This window comes from Pan troglodytes, chromosome 9 (genome assembly GCF_028858775.2).
Source record: "Pan troglodytes isolate AG18354 chromosome 9, NHGRI_mPanTro3-v2.0_pri, whole genome shotgun sequence".
Taxonomy (NCBI): domain Eukaryota; kingdom Metazoa; phylum Chordata; class Mammalia; order Primates; family Hominidae; genus Pan; species Pan troglodytes.
In genome coordinates this window covers 83,413,006-83,439,368 of record NC_072407.2, presented here as the reverse complement: position 1 = coordinate 83,439,368, position 26,363 = coordinate 83,413,006, and the positions used below count along the sequence as shown (strand labels likewise).

At 33.0% G+C, this 26,363-nt stretch overlaps 1 protein-coding gene across 3 annotated transcripts in view; it reads left to right on the top strand.

The window, feature by feature from the left end:
• The window catches only part of TENM4 (teneurin transmembrane protein 4), a 3,006,191-nt gene that overhangs the window by 244,783 nt on the left and 2,735,045 nt on the right, over window positions 1-26,363 (top strand). The gene's annotated exons all lie outside the window — the stretch shown is intronic.

Sequence of the window (26,363 nt, the reverse complement as noted above, 5' to 3'; positions counted from 1 at the left end):
TTTTGCAGGTTGGCAATCTTCATTGGGCTAAAGTGCAAGGCCCTTCTGGTCCCAGCTGACTCACTCATGCATATATGGACAGCAGAGGGGGTTGGCTAGGTATTGACTATTCTATGATGGCCTCAGCTAGAACACCTAATTTCCACTCCATATGGTTTTCCAACCTCTGTAGGCTACCTGCAGCTTGTTTTACATGCTGGCTAGGCTGGTTACCAAGAGAGCATAGAAGTGGAAATGGTCTTTTGTGGCTTTTACTGGGGACTAGCACAAGATCACTTCTGCTGTAGTCTCTTTGTTGGTCAAAGCAAGGCCAACCCAGATTCAAGAGGTAGAAAAATAAACTTCAGTTTCTGACAAGAAGAACAGCAAGTGAACGGGTATAGATATTGAAAGTAGAAAAACTGAAGTCATTTTCTGCAAAAAAATCTAGCGCATCTATTCTACGGATGGATGTATTTAGGATTAAATTAAATATTACTTGATTGATAACCTAAGTAGTAGATTTATTTAACTCTGGGCCTCCCCTATTCAAATCCATTTTTTTTTCACTAAGTACAACAACATCTTTCTAATAATATTCTAAAGCTTCTTTCTTCTGTGACAGATAATTTATGTGTTAGTCCAGAAATTTTAAAAGGTTAAATGGTTGCAATTATTTTTGACTTCATATTGTTTGCCTCTTTAATTCAGCCCAAATTCTTGTGGGTTGTGTTATGAAAACAATGTGAAGCTATATTAAAATACCCCATTAAGTAACATATGATAATATGTTTAATGTCACAGTAACTTGTTCTTATATCACTATATGAAGACACAAACAGAGGGAGGGGGGATAGGGATGAGAAGGAACACAGAGTGCTCCACTGGGCAGGCATCACAGAGTGACAATAGTAACAAAGGAAATGTGCTTTATGTTCAGAGAATTCCTTCCTCCGATGGGTTTCCATAGCTCTGAAGTTTTCAGATTAGGAGTCTTCTATATTAGTTAGTAAATATGACTTGTCAAGATCACCAGAAAGCCAAGGACGGAAACGAGAACTTCATTTAAATATTTTACTCCAAAGAACCAAGTTAATCAATGACTTTGACAGGGTATATTTACCAATAAAGTATTCTTAATTGAGGCCTTCTTAGGTGAAGTCCAAGACTGACAACATTTTACTGTACCTTAAAGCCAGATGTGTATTTAAATACACACACACACACACACACACACGGCAATCATGTTCAAATACTTTTGAAAAAATAGTGCATTTATTTATACTGTGCTTAAAATTAAAATTATGTTTCTTCTGTTTTCTTAATACAGCCCCATCAATATTTTTGTGTAGTTGACATACCCAGCATTATTTTGTCTCATTTTGCCATATGAGGAAATTGAGATTAATCTCAGCTGAGGTTAAGATAGAGGAAATCACTTTCCCACCACTTCCTGGTAGACACATTTTAAAACACTTTTAAATGCAATTCATCTCCCCATATTCGAAAAAGAAATTTAATATTAACTATTTGGAACTTTATTGTCAAATGTTTACTTTATGTTTTCTCTCTCTCTTTTCAAAAGCTTAAAGACTTTAGGATTATACAACAGGAAAATATGAGAAAAGTGTGTAAAGATTGTATGGAGGGGTTGAGTGAATAAAAGAGCATATTCTTTTTATTTCTTTTTTTAGAGATAGGGTCTCGCTCTGTTGCCCAGGCTAGAGTGCAGTGGTGCGATCATAGCTCACTGCAGCCTCAACTCCTTGTCTCAAGCGATCCTCCTGGCTCAAGCGAAACTTCATATGTCATAACATGCCAGAAGTTATCACATTTGTGAGAGACAGAACAAGATGAGTCAAACTTATATTTTTATACAGAACCCTCACCTCTGGTAATAGCATTGACACATTCGTAAGGGCAGGGCCCCATGACCCAAACATCTCTCCTTTAAGCCCATCTCCCAGTATTGCTGCATTGGATATCAAGTTTCCAACACGCTAACTTTGGGGGATACACTCAAATCATAACATCCGGAGAAAAAATCTTCTTCATAATTAGAGGTAAACTTAATTTTCAGAAAGAAAATTTATTACCAAATAAAATAACATTCTAAAGGGAATTTTTCAAAATACATATTTTTCTAAAGGGGAGGTCAAAAAATGCAGTGAGAAAGTGAGAAGAAAAGGAAAGGTAAACATGTGAGTAAATCTATACCATTTATGACTCTAACAAATGCTGATAATTATTCCTTAGTTTTAAAAATAATAAGAATTAAAATTGTGTCCACAATGACACAGAAAGATTGAGGAAATAAATAAAGTGACCTAAAAAGTTCTTCTTCTGTCCTTGAAGCAATAAAGGTTCTAAATAAAAGTAGTTAGGAAAAAATGTATATACTCTGTACTTCCCAAGTCACTCACTAAAATATTAAAAATTATCTGTGTAAGTAGCAGTATATTAAAAGAAAAAAATTATAATGAAATAGCTAATTCCAAAAAGTCAATAAAAATAAAAAGAAGGAAAAAAGGTAAAAAACAAAAAGAAAACAATAAGATGATTTATTTAAACTCATCTATAGCTGTAATTACATTTAATGTAAATGAACTAAATATTCCACATAAGGTTAGGATTGTCACACCAATTAAAAATACAAAATTCAACTTTATATTGCTTATAAGAAACCATCTTAAATATAAGGACAAAAGAAGATAAAAATAAAGTGGGAAAGTTGTGTATGTATTATCAAAACGTTAATGAAAGAAAGCTTGTTTTCCCTATAGTACTTTCAGACTATATAGATTTTAAAGTGAGAATTCTGATTAGACATAAAAAGGAAAATTTCTAATTGCTGAAGGTATAATTCCACAAATTAAGCATAACAAATTCTCCATGAGTTTTTGCTTAATACTGTAGGATAAGAATATGTAAATTAAAACTAATAGAAGTATAAAAAAAGAATTACTAATCACAGTGGGAGAGTTTAATGTGTCTCCCTCAGTAACAATTAAAATGAATATATAAAAAGATAATTTAAAAATTTCAAATCCTGATTAACATACTTGACCTTATTTACCTATATAAAAATTCAGTTAATAATACAGAACACATTTCTTTTCAAAATTCAACTGGAATATTTACCCAAAGTAACTAAAGAATGGGCTATAAGGCAAGCCTCAATGAATATGAAAGTAATAAAATCATATAGAATAGTTTTTTTACCACAGCAAATTTAATCTAAATATCCATATCATAAATATAACAGAAAAATGTCTATCTGCACAGTAACAATACTCTTCTTAATTATGGGACAAAAAATAAGAGTAAAATTAGAAAATATCTTTAATGAATCATAATGAAAATACTACATATCAAAATTCCCAAGATGAAGCCAAAATAGTCAAAAAGTGAGAAATGTACAATTTTCAGTGTGTATATTAGAAATGATAATGCTAAAAAAAACAATGGCTATAGTATCTATGTCAGTAAACTGAAATTAATAAGAGGATTAAAAAGTAGAAAGAAGAGCAATAATAAATATAAGGACAAAAATTAATGAAAAAAATATGCAAAAGAGTAATATTAACAAAGCCAGAAGTTAATTACTTACCAAGATAAATAAAAGTTGTATGTTTAGTAAATCATAGAAAGGTAAAAAAAAAAAAGAAGAAAAGAACAGATGGTGTAAATTGTCACTATCAGATATGAAAAAATGGAGCATCACTTCAGATTATAAACATATACTGTAACTACAGTAAGAGAATATTATGAATACCTTTAAGTAAATAAATCTAAAATTTTAAGGTAATATGGAAGAATTCCTAGAAAAATACAACTTGTCAAAACCGACAAAAATGAAATAGAATAGCTAAGTAGTCATATACCAGTTAAAAAATGTATTTCATAATTTAAGTATTTCGCCAAGAAAACTCCAGATTCTGGTGACTTCATTTGCAAATTATACTAAATTTTAAAGAAGAAATTATACAAATTCCACAAAAATTTCCAGGGAACAGAAAAATAAAAAGGAAACATTTTGCTGTTTATTTTCTGAAGCTGGCCAAAACTACCCTAACCAGATCTTAAATTAAGAAACTATGTAGTCTGATCTCTCTCATGACTAGTAATAAAAATCTTAAACAAAATATTAGCAAACCCAATGTAGAGATGTGTCAAATAGTAACACATCAAAACCAAAATGAGTATAACCCAGTATTCAAGGTAAGTATAAGTAATTTAATATCAATCAATGCAATTCACATCATTAGACTAAAATATAAGAGTTAGAAAGTTCACTCTCTAAGTAACAGAAAGCAGTGATGGCTGACATATATGAGTGATGGAAAAGATGAGATATGTTTGGAGATGTAACCAGCTTTTGTCTGACCTCATGTTCTTAGTAAGAAGTCTGGATTCTAATCTTTGAACAAAGTAAATTGATATGGCTACAGACTACTTCTAGGCTACATAAGCTGATGGGCTGTGACTTTCAACTTACTTCTTGCCCTAGGTGTGCTCAACCCAATGGATTGATCGGACTGTGCCTGCATGTAGTAGGCATCAGTGACTCTTGCTCTAAGTTGATGAAGTTAAACCACTGTTTCTCAACCCTGACCATACATTAGAACCCCCTGAGGAGCTTTTAAATATCTAGATGCCCAGACCTCAGCCAAAGCCAGTTAAATCATTATTCCTATAATTAGGGAATAGGTATTTGTATTTTAAATATCCCGAAGTGATTACCATGTGTAGCCATGGTTGAGGACCACTGAGTTAAAGATTAACAATATTCACAAGGCTATTGAGAGGATTCAATTAGATAATCTGTGTAACATTTCTAAATACTAGCTCTACTATAGGCTGTACTGCATTCTAGAACTTTATATGTCTCTTGAAGGGTTTTCTGGTTTTGTGTTAGACCACACCTGTATGCCGAAGACATCATTTTTTTAAGAAAGCCTGCCTTTGTAGATCCTCTATAGATCACGTGTCAAAGAACCATTCTCTTTAAGAATCATTCTCTTTAAAAATAATTTCCCAGTTTTCTACTGCAGAGTGACAAAAAATTAGATTACTAAGGAAAAGATCACTAAGGAAATTTCCAACATCAACTTCACATGGAATTTTTAAGAATAATACGTCTGTAGATGTAAAGAGGCAGCTGAAACTCCAGCTCCAAGGGCCTGAGTCAGGATTAGCAAGTGTAAACAATTATGAAGAGAACTAAGGCCAAGTGTCTGATAATTAGATGTCACTCATGTTATTGCATTTTTTTCTCAAATTCAAATACCTTGTTCTCTTTCAATAACTACGTAGTGGGATGAAATGCTATTTTAATTTTAATTGTAACTCAGAATCCTAAAATAATTTATATTCGTTTATCAAATCATTAACCCACCTTTGATAGCAGATTTGGTCATAACAAACAGCAGAGAGACAGGAACACATAGAAAATAAAAGTAGAATTCTGAAATGCCTTTCACTTCTTTTCTCTTACAAGATTATAAAACCAAGTATTACTTAAACAAGGAGAAAAATGTATATATTGATAAAGTAAGAACTTTTGCATTTAGGTTTGACAGGATTATTTACAGAACTTTCTATAAAATTTAGACAAAAAAGAAGATCAAAATTTCAGAATTTTCAGAAACGTCAGACCAAAATTTCTAGCCAGAAATTGAACCATCATTCTTGTAAGAATAAAGCATTAGAAACATTTTACAAACATTTTTCCAAGTTCTGCTCCTTTTTTACACAACGAGAAAGAGAATGACTGGGCTTCCCTTTGAAGCTAGAGCAGCAAGGATGGGAGATATTTAAAGTAGGTACAGTGGTAGCTATGAGCCATGTAGGGACTGATGTCCAAAGAAATAAAGACAAAAGTCTTTAAAAAAAAAAAAAAGAACAGTATTTAGGGAACACCAATTACTGTAGGCATTAGGAAACAAAAGGTGAATAAGGCACAGAAGGTCTCTGTTTTCCCAGATTGTATAATCTAGTGAGGAATAGGCCATTCTATGGTGAGTACCATAAAATGTGACAGTGTACATATTGCTATGGTGAGCACATCGAATCTAGGAAGTCGGGGCAGGCTTCATACAAAGCACATTCTTTATACCTGAAAACAAGAAGTAACTATTTATCCAGAAGGAGATTTGGAGAAGAACATAGAGAGGCATGTTCCAGATAAAGGAAAAAGAATGTGTCAAGACTCAATGATGAGAGAATGCGAGCACAGCTGAGAGATTGAAAGAAGTTCAGAATGCCTGGAATAGGATTGAAAGAAAGAGTAACAGAGGTAGTTTCAAGACATGCTTAAGAACTAGAATTAAGAGAAAATTCCACCATACTTAGTTAAGGAGTGTGTATTTGATACTAAAGACAATGGGCCCCAGTGAACAATTTTTAAAAGGAGGTGTAGAATCATCAGATTTGTATGTAAGAAAAATTATTCTAGCTATTGTGTGTACAAAGAATTAGAAAGGGTCAAAAGCGAGGCACATTTTGAAGAGTGTGTGGAAGAGATAATGGTGGCTTAGATTGGAATGAAAAAAGATGGACAGATATGGTGAATAGTTTGGTGGTAGAATTGATGATCCAGTGATTAAATGGACATAGAAGGAGAAGGATATGTCAAGGATGACTCCCAGGTATCTAACTAGAGCAAAAAGAGCACATTGGTTATCAGATTTAGGCAGTAAGACTAATTCCAGAACTCACAACTAATGCACAGAGTTTATAGAAAGAGAATTCTTCACTGGGTTAGGAAATGATTGAACAACTTGGTTCTTCCTTTGGATACCCTGCCTTTTTCACTGAGTTGTTCAAACTGAATGTAATAGTATATATGAAATGACTTGAGGACTCTATACCACTGCCAAATACAATGACAGTTGTGCAAGGGGGACAGGGGTGAGGAGATCTGTTTCCTTTGGATCAGATACCATATAGTAAGTAGAAATAGAAAGACTGATTCTTCCACCCCATAGGAGAGAAATGAAAATCTGCTCAGGATTTGACTCTAGTTCTAGGCAAGATGTGTCATGAACTTGAGATAGTTGTCTTGTAGCTGGTAGATTTCTTGGTGTGGGGATATTAGAAAAGTTCATATCAGCCCTAATTAGTATTGAGTTATGAGCAGCAAAATCAATTTCAGACACCAATGCCTAATGGGGCAAGGCATGCTTAAGAATAACTTACACACCATGTAAGGCTGATCCTACATCTTCTGTTTCTGCAAGGGATTAGTAGTTGGAAATACCAAACAAACAAGGTCACACAAATCAATTTATGGTCCCAGCAAAGGGAGACTACATAAAACAAGCAGAGAATAAAATATTCTGAAAACTTGGCAATGATCAGTAATATGTCAGGGAAAGCCAGTGGCTTTGGAATTGATGCTAGATGTTCTTAGGAAAATTATAATGTCAAATTTAAATATAAGAAGAGTAACTCATTCCAGCACCTCTAGCAATGAAGAGAACGTTTCAAGAATATAGGATTTCTGTCATAAATGTTTTAGGGGATGATTTTGTAAGCTACATAATAATATTTTCACTATTCAAAGTAAATAGGATTCTGTTAATAGAGAATGCACTTCGGTGTCTCTTGGAAAGCAAATGTGGAAAAAAAAAAAAAACCTGTAAGAATAAAAGGCATCAGTACGATGGAGGTGTTCACTTTCCAAATACAATCTACTTCTATGTTCAAAACTTTTTAAAGCATTCATATGCTAGTCCAGCAAATGTTTAAAGCTTACTCTATGTTCAACCAAGGCCAGGATAACTAAGAAGAAACTATCTGTACTGAAAGAGCACAAGATTCTCTTAGCAACAATTATAACACAATGAGAGGAGTAAATGAGAGTAAAACTAGCAAAATAATGTGGCATCCAGACATCCAAAGGATAGGTGCCTAACTGCTTGGGGAGTTTGAGAAAGATTTCACTTAGAAGCCAAAGTGCAGGGTCATGAAGGATGAAGAGTAGTTCACCAAGTGAAAAAGGAAGGACAGGGTGCTCTGGATCACCATAACGGCATTGAGTGGTAGAGGAGAACAACAGGTTTAGGAAAAAATGAGGAGTTTGTTGTTTAAGGAGACAGAGCTTGGGAACATATTATGAAGTACCTTTTATGCCTTGTTAAGGGATAAGGGATTGCAGCTTCATACAACAAAATGTGAGGAATAATGAATAGGACTTAACAATGAAATAACCAATTATTTTTGGTAAGATAGTGAGGTGTTGCTGAGGAGGTGTGATCAGAGGGTAAAGTAAACAGTAGTAGAGATAGGTTAGAAATTGTCTAAAAAATCCGAATAAGAGAGAGTAAGAGTCTACACTTAAACAGAGGCAGTAACACAGAGAAAACTCAGGCCAGAAGACAGAATTGACAATTAATACAGAATTGACAAGAGATATGATTTGTAAATATCTACTTAGCTCACAATGCCTCATAATTATTAATAATAGATTCAGTAGCTTAGATGAGAAGACCAGAGTTCTACCCAGAATTTGCACTGTTTTTGGTTGAGGCCAGGCTTTCTCATGCCTGGTGATTTGTTTAGTAATTTTACATACTTATTTGTGGTTCTCCTCACTCTCACCCCCAATTTTTTGTCTGTAATAATTTTAAAGAGGGAAACTCTACAAATTTTTAAAAATGGTTGAAGTTATTTTATAAAATAGTTGAATAATTTAGAACAACTAAAAGAAAGAGGATTACAGACCTAAAGCAGCAGGAGTTTATAAATGAAAATTCATGGTAGACAAGCTGAGTTCCTTCTTTTGATAAATGCTCAAAATTAGTGGGTAGAAGGGAGAATGTGATATACTTAGGCATTAGCAAAACATCTGATACTATGTTTGATGATATTTTACTTGCAAATTTGTTTTAAATGAGCTTAGATGACAAGAAAATCAGTCAGATTAGAATTGAGGAAAGGGTTATAAACAAAAAGTAACAAATGCTGGATCTGGTCTTATTTAACATTTTTATTAAAAATCTGGTATGAGGAAGTAAATGGCATATTAATAGAAATGCCAAATGACACTAAATTTACAGGATTACAAAGTGTGCAGATTGCAAACTGAGGAGAAGGAAATTGACTAAAATATAATAAAGATTTGAATATAAGCAGAAAGAAAAATAGACACAACTTTTATTTCAATAATCAGCTATGTAAACATTTAAACTGGAAAAAAATGACAAAGGCAGTTGATAGAGTATCAGAAGAGATGAGTTCTAGTCCCAATTTAGGTAATTCCTAGGTGGTTGACTTAGTGCAAGTGGTTCAACTCCTCTGTAACATTGGTTTTTCCCAAGTGTAATGTTAAGAGATTGTACAAGTAATTGTCTATAGTTCCTTCCATCCATAAAATTCTTTTTTTAGTTTTCTTCACCTTTTCTCCTTTCACGTAAGCCATTAAAGCTATTCCTCTTATGCTGAGGACACTGCTTTATAAAGAAATCTTTTAAGGCTTCTCTGTCCAACTAGGGTCATTAATATTTTTAAGATGACACAGCTTTTCTCTGTAGAGCCATGTTCTGTTGTACTTGATAATGCAAGCTTTAGCTTTGGTAGAGTGCATGTCATCTTATTTTGGTTGAGAGGGGATGATAAGTTAGAGGTTGTTTATAAGATTGCACTCTTTACAATTTAGGGAGCTGTTAATTATGTAATAATGTAATTTATGACACATTGCTTTGAATACATTTTTGTCTTGTTTTATTTAGTTGTCAAAGGCCGTTCATATATATTGACCCATTAAAATGGTTACTAACCCTGGGAAGAAGGCAAAGTAGGTAACACTATCCTCATTTTGTGTCAAACGGAAACAAGAACTGAGATAAAGTTACTAATGATTTACCAGGGTTACAGTTAGGATCAAAGCCTTAACAAGAACTTTTGCTTGTCTAGTGGTATTTCTATTTTACAGCATAATCTTACACATTGATTTAGAATATGTTCTTTGACTTAATAAAGCCATGTTTCCAGACCTTTGATAGCGTGAATAAGTATAAGGAAATTATTTCTTCTAAGCACTGAGATGATAGGCAGCTTGCAGATCAGTTACAGGTAGCATATTAAGGGTAGCGGTATTAAGATTTATTACTTCTGATAGTATGTGAATGCTAATGATAAATTCCAGCAGAAGTTCTATAGAGATAAAAGAGTTTCTTCATGGATTTCAGAAATGATTGGAACATTTCATTAAAACAGATTGCTGATGGATTCCCACTGACTGCACTTCAGCAGGATTTACAAAACCGACTAGTATGTGGCTCAATATTATTCTTTCCTCAAGTTTATGAACTTCATACCCCAGTTCTGGGTGGTTTTCCTTTTTTTCCTTTTTTGAAAATGCTATCGACGTGGAAATTCTTTTGTGGGACATAACATCAGTGAGATTGCTTGTCAAGACCTTGCTCTATCACCAGAACTAAGTTCAGTGCCAGGCACACAGATGTCACTCAATGAATATTTGTTAAATGACTAAATGACACTTTTACGTAAAGTTTCCATTTAATGCTGTCACAGAAATTTTCCAGGACCTCAATTATAATTCATACCAAATATATTTCTTTACATTTTACAAATAGGACTTTATCTCCATTTAAACTTTAGGGTTTCAACGTCACTGTTTTTTTTTTTTTGAATAACCATAATTCCCTCATAGGCCTGTTGTGCATTATATAAAATTAGTAGAGTGATTGATCTAGTAGGCCCCTAATACGTGTTAGTTCTTTTCATTTAGTTTATTTTTCTACCTCACTGAATAATAGGTGATAAGCCAAATAATATGCTTCTGAAACTGTACTAAAAGTTCTTCACATTACTCTTTTACTATCTTATTGAAAAAATCAGCATAAACAATTCTGAACCGCTATACATTTTAAAGCTTATAAAGACTAATAATGTGCTTTGAGGATGGGTTATTAGGCAGCGATCCCTCCCTAAAGCACCTCCTCATGGTATACACTGAGACCTTAAAAAGCAAAGTGTTCTTGAAGAGTTGTATAATTTTGCTTTGAAGACATGCCTTTCCCATACTCTTTATTTTGACCCTTTGTGTTTGTCTTTCAGCCACAAAGATCTTAGAATTGTGATATACAAGTTACATTTTTGACTGAACTAATACAAGGAAAGGTACAAAAATTAGCTAAAAAGAAAGCTCTTCTACTGTAGAAACTTGTGTAATTTTCTCCATGACTTTTAGAATTTTTTTATTAACAATATGTCTTATCCTTATTAGGATGATTACTGGTAGCTTGACATGAGCATTTATAAAGGTATCTTTTTGAAGCCTTCAGCTTTCAGATTTTCCTTTTGGTTTTGGAAGCCTGTGGACACTGCTGAGTTGATCTTCCATTCTTGTACCCACTACCCTGTTCATTATTAGTGGCACCTGGGACTCTTACTTAGATCAGGGTAGCAAAATTCAGAACACTGAAGGATCAAACTGCAATACAATTGAGCCTCTGTGCCCTAGGTATTGAGGACAACCTAGGATAATTTGATAATGGCTAGAAATCAGCCAACTAGAGAAAACACCAGGTAATCAGAACACAACAGAAGGGGAGGAAGATGGCAGATGGTATAGATCATGTTTTGAAAAGCTCGCAGACAAAGGAGGAGGTATATGCTCCTGATGTAAATTCAGTACTTTTTTTGGGTCATTTCTCAGTAATGCCTGCCTCCTCTGTCCACCGTATGTATCTATCACATTGTCTCTACCTACGTCAGAAGTATCCAATTCCCCAAACCACTAGCATGATTACTGCTCAGTTTCTGAGTTAATCTTGGCACATGACAGGAAGAGTGATAGTTAGAGAAGAGTGAATATAGTTGAGAGTTAATCATATCCACTAGCACCTAATTTCTTTAATATACAGCATTGATGTTTTCTCATTTTAAAAAGTGCTATTTAAGTGCTTCAAGCCCACTCACCATATTCCTTCCTGAGAGACTGCAACTCCTAAGCCTCCAATGTACCTGGGATACTCTTCAAGCCTTGTCACTTCTCCACCCATGTTGGTAATCCAAATATTTGGTTTTATGACCCTGGCGTTATTTTTAACTTATTAATAGTGTCTTACCTCTGATTGTCCATTGAGTTCCTTGGACTGATAAAAAGTTTCAAACATTTTGTCCCCATTTGCCTTTGTTTCTCCCTGTCCACATGTTCTGTTATTACAGGGAAGTGGTTCCTTGACCTATAATTCCATCCTAATCCCATAGTCTAAATGGCCAGACATGTCCACAGAAGGACTCAGAGAAGTTCCTGCTCCAATGAGAAATCATCTTTTATCTCATTGTATCTTTTTTATGGTGATCATTTGTTTTCATTTTATTTTTCTAATGATACATGAAAAGAAATTTAGGGTAACCTTTTAATAACTAAAGAGGTATAGTATATTTTGCTTTCTAGTTACTTGCACATCATACTAACTTGAATATATCTGTTGATGGTATTTTAATCCACTTATTATTTTTCATTCATCCAACTCTATTATTTACTCTCTTATATAATATTTATTAGATTTTATCAATTGTAAAATATCTAGAATATAGCCAGAATGGAAAGAAGAAATGCCCATTAACTAACATTAGCCTCAGTATCTGCCAGAGGTATCATAAGGATAAAGTGCCCTTCCACTGCCCATCACCTTCAGAAAAGGTCTCTCATATCTATACTTAGATACAGTTCTGATTCTAATCAGCAGATTCTATTATAGGCCTTTACGTTTAAAAAAAAAAAACTGAGGGAGAGAAAAAAATGCTGATGAAGGCAATAAAAATAAATGAGGCTTCTTGCTTCTTGACGTCTTTAGCACTTTCTGTGGCTTCCTGAGTGAGCAGCAGTGGCAGACAATAGCTAAAAGATTGTGTGTAAGATAATGAGAAAAATAAATGCATCCTCAGATGCAGCCAACAGAAACTGCTGTTAACATTCATTATCCAGGGTCTTGAATGCTCCCAAGATGATGTTATTAATTTGCAGAATGAGCTAAGAAGTGTGAAAGAAAGCTGATGTTTGCTTATAACCTTCTTGACCATCACTTTGAATATTAACCAAGGGGGTCAAATGTATTATTACTTAGATACTATATTTTTTTAATGGTAGTGATGCCAGCAGGCAGTATTGTATCAGCATATACTCTTATAACTACTAGAGAAAAAAGAATGAAAAAACATGCGTGAATGTATACGTATATCCAACTTTAGCCGGCAATTTGGCCAATGTCCAATGTGCAATTTTTATGTAACTCTTACAGATTCTAGAACTCTTCTCAATTTTCTAGGTTCTTAACTACCTAAAGATGCAGTATTTTCTGTTTTAAAAAGCTTATAAAAATGTTTTGATTGTGTTGATTGACACACAAGACGGACTATTCAATTCAAAAACTTAATGCTAAATCAAAAAGACAAAAATCCTTTTCAGCAGTGTTTCCCTACGTCTCAACGTGTCTTATCTCCAAAATCTATCCTTTCCAGTCCCCATGATGCATACCACAATCCATTTAAAATAAGATCATGTTTGCCTTATTAAAACTTTTTCAGATGTAACACAAAAGCATTCAAATTTCAGACATGTCTACTTTTCTCCATTTTACATTTTCTGAATCGCTTATACTACATTTTAGATACCAGATATGGAATACCAAAATCCTGACAGAAGACCAGGATAGGCTACTGATTTAGGAAAACATTCCTCAAAGTATAGTCTTGGGGACGGGGTCTCAAGACCCCTTTAGAAGATCCATGAGCTTCAAAACTATTCAAAACCCTCATTCTTTCATGAGAATATAGTGGAAGTTGTCCAAGGGATATATGATATGTGATGGTGCCCCAGATTACATACAAAAGCAGACAGGAGAAATCAGCTGTCTTTTTCTGAAGCCACATATAGAAGCTTTCAAAAATGAAAATCAATGCCACTCATGACACTAAATTGATTTTTGAAATATAAAGTTATTTTTCATGAAATATATCCTTTGTCTAAATACATATTGAGTTAATTGCTGTTATTTTAAATGATTTTAAAACATTTATTTTATAAATCAGTTTTAAATTACAATATAATAAATATTAATAAATGTAACCCATGTAAACCCTTTAAGATTTTCCATAATTTTAAGTTTGCAAAAGTGTACTGAGATAAAAAATTTTTGAAAACCATTGCTTTAGACAATGGTTTTCAAACAATAACAACAACAACAAAATCAAACAACAACAAAAATCATTGCACAATTGTGCCATTCAGCATTGTGGAAACATAGCCCTTCAAGCAGATTCTGATGTAAATATGGAAAAAAGAATGATATTTTGTTATTCAAGGTAAATACCAGGACTCTTCTATTTATGATTAAACATTCCTGTTTTTAATTCCCATGACAATAATTCCTTAATATGTTACATTTTGTCCAATCTTTGAATATCCATTAAATATCATTGCTTAAAAGCCATAGATTTAGGCCGGGCGCAGTGGCTCACTCCTGTAATCTCAGCCCTTTGGGAGGCCGAGGCGGGCGGATCACGAGTTCAGGAGATTGAGACCATCCTGGCTAACACGGTGAAACCCCGTCTCTACTAAAAATATAAAAAAATAGCCAGGTGTGGTCGCGGGCGCCTGTAGTCCCAGCTACTCGGGAGGCTGAGGCAGGAGAATGGCGTGAACCTGGGAGGCGGAGGTTGCAATGAGCCGAGATCACGCCACTGCACTCCAGCCTGGGCGACAGAGGAAGAATCTGTCTCAAAAAAAAAAAAAAAAAAAAAAAAAAAAGCCATAGATTTATGCATTAGGGTTTCAGCTATTTGTGAATAATGCCACAATTTCACAGCAGGCAATAATTTGTAACTTTTTATAGCCCACACTGCCAAGAAGAGTAGAAAGTCACAGTACCTAGCTGATGAATCAACTTATCTAACGCTGAGTAATTACCCTTAATATGCCTTAATCATTTTATTTTTCTTAACATCCATTTGGAATTTATAAACATTTTTGTTAAAAAAAATCAAGCGAAATAAATCTTACCAGATATTGATAAAACAATAACCTTTAACATGATGAAGTTCTCTCTTGAAAACAGAGATCCAGCAGTTCTTGACTGCAGCCTGGGAATCTGCGCACTAGTAAATTTTCATTTTATTCTAATATAAAAACCAGTTAAGAATTTTTGACTGAGAAATATACATTTGCACACACACAAAGTATATCAACCACCTAAAACATGCATATTTCTTTTATTTAACAGTAGAACAATAATGTTTCACGTCAGTAATTCAGTATTTAACACAATTTTAGCAGTAGAAATAAAAACTGAAATCCCAATAAATTACTCAGACTCATTTCCATAGGCAATTATAAGAAACTTTGTGGAACCATGTAGAGGATAAAATATTTCATATGTTGTCCTAGGAGAAGAGAAAAGAGAAACCAATTAATTCAATTTTAATAAATAGCAGATAGACTGTTGATTTTGAATTATAATACCAGATTGAAGCCTCATTGCTATCAAGTTTTGATACCTTGGACATGTCCCTTGATATTTCTGAGCTCGATTTCCATGTTGGTTTAATGACAACAATAAGTCCTCCCCATCTACTTTGTGTACTTAAATAGCTGTTATAGTTAAAATGATATATGTACATTTTATATTGCACATAAAAATGAGGTTTTTAGTAACAGGAGTAATAATGGTGATATTTTAACAAATATGAGGATATTCATTCATCTTAGTTCTCATCTTAGAAAACTAAAAAGTGCAATATGTTTTCCAACCATCATTCCATTTGTGAAACTGTTGCCTAAAAACCTTGTAAAGTGGACTGAGCTGAAATGACTAGATGAAATAAAAATTTCAGAATGTGCTTTTGTGGTTTCTATTTGCACATTAAACACCACTTCTCATATGACTGAATATGGCATTATTTTTCCAAAGGAAACATAGTGTTTATCAAATGAAATTAAACAGTTTTCAATTGAACTGCTTACATCATTTGCATTGACTGCTGTATCCTCAGCTCCTAAAACACAGTAAATAGTAAGGAGGATATGATTCTGCCTAGAGAAGAAATCTGGATCTTCATGATACCATTGTAATAGATGATGATGATGATGATCATAATGATGATGATGATGATGATGATAGCAAATGCTGTTTACTGAGCATTAAGTTTCAAGGACTGTGCAAAATGCTTTACCAGCATTGCTTTATTTAACCTTTACAATAGTCCTGTGAGTTAGATCTCAATTTTATGAATTAAAAAAAACTGGTGTTTAGAAATATTAAATAGCTTCCTGGATACAAAGGGGAAGGAATAGTATGGAAAGCCAACATTCTTGAGTTCAAAGCCTGAGTTAATCACAAGTCAGCTTCAAATAATAATTTTTTTCATGGCCTAGAGTCATTGTGATACAACCACAAGGAGTGTTGATCCTAAAATTAGCATGACTCATCTGTGTCACATGCCAGATGCTGGAGCCTACACACACACACACACACACACACACACACATTAATACTGTCCAAACAACTCTCTAGATTACGTATCGTTTTCCCTATTTAACAGCTGAACATGGCAAGACTTAGAAATATTAAGCAATTTGTTCCAGGTTCAGCCACTGTTTAACTGCATCAAAATCTGGATGAGATTGACTCTCATGCTATGTTTGTTTTCTAGAATACCTCTTATTACTACAGGAAACGGTTAGAAATATAGGACTCAAACTATGTAATAGTCGAGTAAAAATAACTTATCCAGAGATTCCAGGATATTTTTTCATTTACTCTGGCTCTTTGCCCGCTAAAGACATCTCAGTTTGGAACCCTTGGATTGTATGATTTTCAAAAAGCCTTTCAGTGCTAGAGCATCTTAATGTTCTATTACATTGGAAGTTTTGTCTAAGAAGAGAGTGATACTGGGCTAAGCTCTAAGTCCAGGACTCATGCCTATTAATCTGGATCTGTCTCCAAAAATGTGGATTTCATGAAGCAAACACCCCTTATTTTCCCATTTCTTTATAATTCTTCATTCAATTAAAACAACCAAAGATACACCTGGTGCATTTCTAAATCTCTCTCAAATTGGCCAGACCATTAAATTCATCGGAAGATCGTCCTAACGCCTCACACCAAACCGCTTGTTTCATTATGTACAACAGAGGATATAATTTATTTCTTTGATTTTAACAGCAACCTGCAAATGCCCATTTAAACCATGGTTTTCCAAAGGGCAGCCTTAAGTGTTTACAACACATTACACAGAATTGCTACTTTTTACATTTTTGCCGGATGAAGAAACAGGGAAAAGATCATTTCTCTAGTCTGAACCTTCTACTCTATTTCACAGGTAGCTTCCTCTGGTCGAGGAAAATGGAATCAACTCCCTCATATTATACTGGAATATCTGGGCACAAATTATTCTGCGAGTAGACTTGATTATTCACAATAGTCTCATGTGGACTAATGTCAGAATCAGGTCCACATTTGCTATTGAATTTTTCACTAGATTTAATTCTTATAAAAGATTGAGTTCAGGTTCTGTGAAGTTCTGCAAAGAAAATAACATAAATCCAAGGAATTTCTCTGTCTCTCCCCTCAGATATGAAAAGAGGATATCACTAATTATTTAGTTTTAAATCAAGTATTAATCTCATCAGATACTATGACCTGGGATTTTTAAGGAAGCTTCAAGATTGCTGGCTGTGCATTTTCAGAGAATAAGTCTTAAACAAAAAACACTGGCACAAGTAAAAATGCAGAAAAAAAAATAAAAATAGATGCTACCTAGCCTCTAAGAAAGACTCCAGGCAATTCGATCCCCAGTTGCCTGCAGCAGCAATGCGTCATTTGATTGACTTTCTCTCATGTTTTCTTTCATTTTTTGAAGCCCTCACTCCTGTTGTTGGAGCCACTGCCCAAAATAAACACCTACATAAGATCTAAAGTCTTAAATAAGCTCTATATTTTTGAAATACCAAGACTAAGACGTAAACTTCGATCTCTCTGCTTTTGAAGTCTTTTCTCTTAACCATAGCATCATGTGGAATGTACTGCCTAGAACAGGAAGAAACTAAAAGTTCACCTCAGAACTTCAGTCTCCTTCTGCACAGTCCTAAACTGGTAGCTGGAAGCAGAGTCCCAGCTTTACTTTATGGGTAACTTCCAGAGACTCTTCTAGAAGCCTGGTTCAATTCTTCTGCTCCTAAATTTCAGCTTTCCTATTCCTACAGAGTCTTAAACATCAAACTTCAGAATGGCTGGGCTCTATTTCTGGCCAGTACATCTTCTTGTATACACCTTTTGATATAGTAAACTAGATCCCCCTAGTAGAACAAGGTAAATATATTTAATTATATTGCAAAAATAATTGTCTCCTCATATACTCAGGGAATTGATTTCAGGACTATATCCTCCAACCCATCTACATTCAAGTTCCGCAGTTGGCCCTGCAGAACTCACATATACGAAAAATCAGCCTTCTGTATACACGGGGTACGCATCCCACGAATACTATATTTTCCATCTGAGTTTAGTTGAAAAAAATTTATATATAAGTGGACCTGTGAAGTTCAAACCCTTCTTGTTCAAGGGTCAACTCTATACTGCCAGAAAAGCCAAATATATTAATAGTTGAAGTATTTCATGTTTTTGCTTAATAATGCATTCGTATAATGACAGGCAGCAAGGAGTGGGCCAGTGAGGTACTAAGTGAGCCATGTAGAGTTGCTGGCATCCCTAAAAAATTACTTGAGGACTGTGATGGTTAATACTGAGTGACAACTTGATTAGATTGAGGGATACAAAGTATTGATCCTAGGTGTGTCTGTGAGAATGTTGTCACAAGAGATTAACATTTGAGTCAGTGGGCTGGGGAAGGCAGATCCACCCTTAATCTGGAGGGCACAATCTAATCAGCTGTCAGTGAACATAAAGCAGGCAGAAAAATGTGAAAAGTAACGAGACTGGCCTGGGCTCTCAGCCTACATTTTTCTCCTGTACTGGATGCTTCCTGCCCTCCAACATCTGATTTCAAATTCTTCAGTTTTGGGACTCTGACTGGCTCTCCTTGCTCCTTAGCTCACAGACGGCCTATTGTGGTACCTTGTGATTGTGTAAGTTAATACTTAATGAACTCCCTGTTATTCATTTATACATATATTTATGTATATTATGTATATATTCTTATATATACGTTATATATAAATGTATATTATGCATATATTCATATATATTATATATAAAATATGTATATAATGTATATATTCATATACCAAATATATTATATATATGAATATATATAATATATTAATATATAATATATATGAATATATATAATATATTCATATATATAATATAGATGAATATATATAATATATTCATATATGATATAGATGAATATATAATATATTAATATGTATAATATAGATGAATATATATAATTAATATATATAATATAGATGAATATATATAATATATTTCTATATAATATAGATTAATATATATAATATATTAATATATAATATAGATGAATATATAATATATTTATATATTATATATGACTATATATAATATATTAATATATATTATATATGACTATATATAATATATTAATATATATTATATATGACTATATATAATATATTAATATATATTATATATGACTATATATAATATATTAATATATATTATATATGACTATATATAATATATTAATATATATTATATATGACTATATATAATATATTAATATATATTATATATGACTATATATAATATATTAATATATATTATATATGACTATATATAATATATTAATATATATTATATATGACTATATATAATATATTAATATATATTATATGACTATATATAATATATTAATATATATTATATGACTATATATAATATATTAATATATATTATATGACTATATATAATATATTAATATATATTATATATGACTATATATAATATATTAATATATATTATATATGACTATATATAATATATTAATATATATTATATATGACTATATATAATATATTAATATATATTATATATGACTATATATAATATATTAATATATATTATATATGAATATATATAATATATTATATATGAATATATATAATATATTACATATATATATATATCCTACCAGTTCTTTCCTCTAAGATAACCCTAAGGATATACATATCCTGTATATATATAACCTGTATATGCATGGAGGCGGAGAGATCACTCCATGCCAGACTAGGTCCATTTTCAGATGTCTTCTATAAGATTTATTGTCAGGGGAAGAGGAGTCTACTATTTTAAAATGTTAGAAAACTTTGACATATTTGAAAACTCATAACATTTAGACTCAAGCAGTGCTATTTTGTGATCGTAGATAAAATACTTGTCTTCATTGAATATTAATTTCTTTGTTTAAAAAGTGGAAACATGTAATAGTAACTGCATTTCTGGGATGTTAGGAAGATAACACTTAGTCAATGAAGGCATATATACATACATTGATATCAAGCACTTTGCCAAGTACTAGATAAAATACTACATGCATTGACTTGGCACATGTTTATGGCTCAATAAATAGCAGTTATGATTACTGTTGATGTAATCCATTCATTTGCAAGATTGAAAACTTTTAATTTTAGTAACCCATATTAATTAGAAAAGCTTACCCTCATCTTTTTATTCATTACTCACTCACTTTGTTTTTACATTCATTATTCTTTTCTCTATGCATACATGTTTAGTACTTACTATTAGCCAGATAATGTAAGGAGTACTGCATATAAAAGAGTGAATAAGATAGTTATGATCCTTATCTTCACAGAGTGTACAGCTTAAAGAGAGTAATATAATCATGTAAATATTCAATATAATTCAATGTGAAAAATAGAGAGTACTGGGAGCAGTGAGAAGGAGGTGTTTCACATGGAGTCAGAAATGCTTCCTGGAAGACTGAGCTCTAAAGATGAGTGGGCTGAGGGAAATAAGTTTCTGGCAGAAGAGCAAAGGCGAAAGGTTAGAAATGAGAGACAGCAACGTTTATATAGAGATGTTGAAAAGAACAAAGGGTTATGAGCCCACGAAGACTCATAAATTATGCTCAGGAGTTTTTTTGTTTTTGTTTTTGTTTTTGTTTTTTTTGAGATGGAGTTTCGCTTTTGTTTTCCAGGCTGGAGTGCAATGGCATGACCTCTGTTCACGGCAACCTCCGCCTCCTGGGTTCAAGTGATTCTCCTGCCTCAGCCTCCTGAGTAGCTGGAATTACAGGCATACGCCACCACGCCTGGCTAATTTTGTATTTTTAGTAGAGTCGGGGTTTCTCCATGTTGGTCAGGCTGGTCTCGAACTCCTGACCTCAGGTGATCCGCCCGCCTCGGTCTCCCAAAGTGCTGGGACCACAGGTGTGAGCCACTGCGTCCAGCTATGCTCAGGAGTCTTGAGAGTATTAGGAAACTACTGAAGATTTTCCAACCAGTGAAATGACCCGGAATGTTTATATTTCACAAAGATTACTGGCTGTGGTATAGAGAAAGGATTGGAAGTAAGAAAGACTATAGGAGGACTATGGCTATAAGAGACATATTCATAAATCCAGTTAAAGATTCTGGTAGGTAATGGAGAAATGGGAGGATTCAAAATATACAAAGGCTATCAAAAATAGAAGAAATATTAAGATAAGGCAATTTAGAGGAAACTGGTTTATATGGATAGGAAGAAAAAAATCAAAACATTTAATCCTGTCATTCCCACAAAACAAAATTTTAGTGGTTATTTCTTAAAAACTAATAAAAACGAAAACTTTAATTCTTATCCATTATATTTTTCCAATCTTTATATTTAGCCCTATGTTCTACATCATATCTCCATATTTCTTTCTCAAAAAATCCCAATTTTAGTTCTTTTTTTTTTTGGTCTGTAATCTATAATTTTCTTTTATTTGCATAAATGTATGGGTCACAAGTCAGCTTTATTACATGGATATATTGCCTAGTGGTGAAGACTAGGCTTTTAGAGTAAGCATCACCTGAATAATGTTTTTTGTATCCATTAAGTAATACAATTTCTCATCCCTCCAATTCCTCCCACTCTCTTACCCTTCTGAGTCTCTGGTTTCTATTATTGCATATTCTATGTTCATGTGCCACATTATTTAGCTCCCACTTATAAGTGGCAATATGTGGTATTTGATATTCTGAGTTGTTTCACTTAAAGTCCTCCAGTTCCATTCATGTTGCTGCAAAAGACATGTCATTATTTTTTATGGATGAATAGTATTCCACTGTATGGGGGAGTGTGTGTGTGTGTGTGTGTGTGTGTGTGTGTGTGTGTGTTTCATTGTGAAATGTGATATATATCACATTCTTTATTCATTCATCTGTTGATGTACACTTAGGTTGATTCCATAGCTTTACTATTGTGAATATTGCTGTGATAAAAATAAGAGTACAGGTATCTTTCATAATATAAAGCTTTCTTTTCATCTGGGTGGATACCCAGTAATGGTATTGCTGGGTTGAATGACAATTCTATTTTTAGTGCTTTAAGAAATGTCTATACTGTTTTTCATAGTGGTTGCACTAATTTACATTCCCACCAACAGTGAACAAGTGTTCCTTTTTCTCTGCATTTTTACCATTAATTGTTATTTTTTGACTTTTTAATAATAGCCATTCTGACTGGTGTAAGATAATACCACATAGTGGTTTTGATTTTCAATTCTCTAACAATTAATGATGTTGAACACTTTTCTGTATGCCTGCTGGTCATTCGTATGTCTTCTTTTGAAAAATGTCTATTCATGTCCTTTGCCCACTTTTAAATGGGATTATTTGTTTTTTGTTGTTGTTGAGTTGTTCGAGTTCCTTGTAAATTCTGGATGTCAGTACTCCTTCAGATGCATAGTTTGCAAATATTTTCTCCCATTCTGCAGATTGTCTGCTCATTCTGTTGGTTATTTCTTTTGCTGTGCAGAAGCTTTTTAGTTTTATCAAGTCCATTTGCCTATTTTTTTATTTTGTTGCTTTTGCTTTTGAAGTCTTGGTAGCAAATTCTTTGCTTAGACCAATGTCCTGAAGAGTTTTCACTAGAATTTTCTTCTATTTTAATAGTTTCAGGTCTTACTTGTAAGTCTTTAATCCATCTTGAGTTGATTTTTATATATTGTGAAAGCTAGGGGTTAAGTTTCATTTTTTGGCATATGCCAATTTAATTTTTCCAGCACCAGTTATTGAAAAGGGTGTCCTTTCCCCAGTGACAAAGTTGACAAAGTTTTTTTCCACTTTGTCAAAGATCAGTTGGCTGTAGATTTGTGTCTTCTGGGTTCTCTATTCTGTTCTATTGATGTATATGTCTATTTTTATACCATAATGTTTTGATTACTAGAGCTTTGTAGTATAATTTGAAGTCAAGTAATGTGATGCCTCCAGCTTTGTTCTTTTTGTTTAGAATTGTTTTGGCTATTCTGGCTCTTTTTTGGTTGCATATGAATTTTAGAATTGCTTTTTCTAGTTCTGTGAAAAATGATGTTGCTATTTTGGTAGGGATTGCATTAGGTGTATATATTGCTTTGGGTGATACGGTCATTTTAACAATATTACTTCTTCTGATTCATGAGCATGAGATATCTTTCCAGATATTTTTGTCATCTGCAATTTCTTCCATTAGTGTTCTGCAGTTTTCCTTGTAAAAATCTTTCACTTCCTTGGCTAAACTTATTTCCAGGTATTCAATTTTTTGTAGGTATTGTAAATGAAATTCCCTGTTTGATTTGGTTCTCAGCTTTATTGTTATTGTTCTATAAAAGTACTACTTATTTTTGTATATTACTATGTATTGCGAAACTTTGCTGAAATAATTTATCAAATCTAAGAGCTTTTTTGGAAAAATCTTTAGGGTTTTCTGGATATAAAATCATATTGTCAGCAAAGAGAGATAATTTAACTTTCTGTTTTCCAATTTGAATGCCTTTGTTGATTTAGCTAATCTTTCATTCTGCCATTTTTGCCAAAATCCCCTCCACCTATCAAAATTCCTCCCACTCTTCAAGAAATATGTAAAATGTTACTTCATTGGTGAATTATTGTTTTATCTCTTTACATTCTTCTCTTGGCAATATGTAGGTCTTTCATAGTATAGGACCACATTTTGTTGATTTTGTAACCCTTCCTAGAACCTTAGGCAAAATCTGAATAGGCATTCAGTAAATATTTGGGAACTGAGATGAATAATACAAAAGGCTTCATATTTCTTTGCTGATAACTAACAAAGAGACAAATGTATAAATTATAGAACTCAAAAGGAAAGATAAAACGGTCAACCAAACAAACATTTTGGAGGAAGAAGGGGTGTGATTTAGATGTCAATATCAACAATAAACACTAAATTAAATATGAACACTAAAACACTAAAAATGCAACATATTAATTTAATGGGCAGTTATTACTGTTCACTGTGTACTGTGACATAGGCTTTAAATTTAAGCCTGTTTTAATAGCTTCACTTTCAAAGAACATTTGTAGAAAGACCATTTTTATGCCACCTCACCTTCTAAGCTCCTTGTTACATATGCAGGCCCAATATAACTGAGCATTGCTTTCAATAAATGAAATACTTTGGTATGAAAAAGGCAATACTATGAATTGGACTTCTGATGCAATTTTTTCCCATTTAAGTACAAAACTGAAAGTAAATGCTGTACATCCTTTGACTGTATCTTGAATATTTTTTAGGTATAAAAATGAGTAACTATATAGTAACAGTACACAAGACCATCACAATAACAGATTGTGACTTATTTTTCCCAGTGAGTCATTTTCTTCATCCCTAACATGGACCTCTCTCTGATAATAAGAGAATGCATTGGGTTTGTGCATATGGCAAACTAAATAATTTGTTTGCAACATTTAGAAATCCTGTAATTAACTAAAGCTAATTTAGCACACAGTGCTATTGCCTATTATATAATAAGAACTAACACATAAAAATGTATATCCATTGTTTTCAATTTAAGGTTGAGTCTATTTTACTAACTATTTAAGTGATGTACTACTGATTTAACATTACTCCTAAGTTCGCTGGTAGCTGGCAGGGGAGGTGGAGTGTAGAATTAAGTGCAGAGCTTCTGTGTTCAGAATGATGGAATCTCATTCAAAAAACCTATACAAGTTAACCTGTCCGTAGCCATTGATTGTAGATCTTTGCTTCCCCCCTTATTTTTACATGTCCAAAACTGCATAGCAGAAATATTATTGCAAGTCTAAAAGTATACTAAAATAAATGTTTAATTGCTAATAATTTGGGATCAAGGGCATTGCCTAAACTTACAAGGAATAACATTTTAAACTATTCTAAGTATATCTATGAGTTGTGAGCATGTTAGCGTTTTGAGATTTATGATGATGGTGAACATCACTTATCTTCATTTACTTATTTAAGAGATAATTGAATGTCTACCATGTGCCAGTTCAAGTTGCGGTAACTGCATCCCAAACCTAGCAGGAAAGGTAAGTTCTGGCTCTCAAGGTGAAATGTTTCCTTGCTTTCAAGGAAAGAAATATTCAATAAGCAAAGAAACAAATACATAAACAAGATTTTAGATATTAATGACCATTTCACAAGATGAAAATAGTATGTATGATACAGCATTACTGAATATGTAAGAGTGGGGATGGAAGAATGAATTTAGATTAACAGTCTAAAAGTCCTCTTTGAGGAGATGAAATCTGAGCTGAGACCTGTATGACAAAAAGGATTTAGCTATGCCAAGACCTGGGGACAAAGCTCCCTAGCCAATGAAACACCAAAAAAGATCCTAAGTTGAAAATTCATATGACATCTTGGTGAGGCCAAGGGAAGGCTAACATGTTTATGGTTATGGAAGCTCTTATTGTTGTAACAATTGTGTGAGTTTTCAAGGGTTTATGCATGCCAAAAAAATCTAAAAGTTAAATAAGTGTGTTGTTTATCTCATGTTAGCTTGCTGATATTAATATATACCAAAATTAATTCATAAGTATTTTTTATTTATACAAAAACTACTACAGCAGTTATGAATGGGTGTGCAGCTGAATATCAGTGTAAGTAATCTGTTTTCTCAATCATAATTTATATTTGTACATTTTTAGTGTGCATTTCTGCCTTGATTACATAAATAATCACCTGGCTGCTTAAATATATTTTCTTCATTATACAGTTAATAAACTATAGCTTAATGTTAACCCTTGGCATAAACACTTAGTATGCAGCCATGAAAGAATGAAAGAATGTAGCCTTTCAGACCAGACAAACTGGTTGGTAATCTAACTATGTATCATACAAATTATGTGTATTGGGACAATATATTTTACCTTTTCAATCTTAATT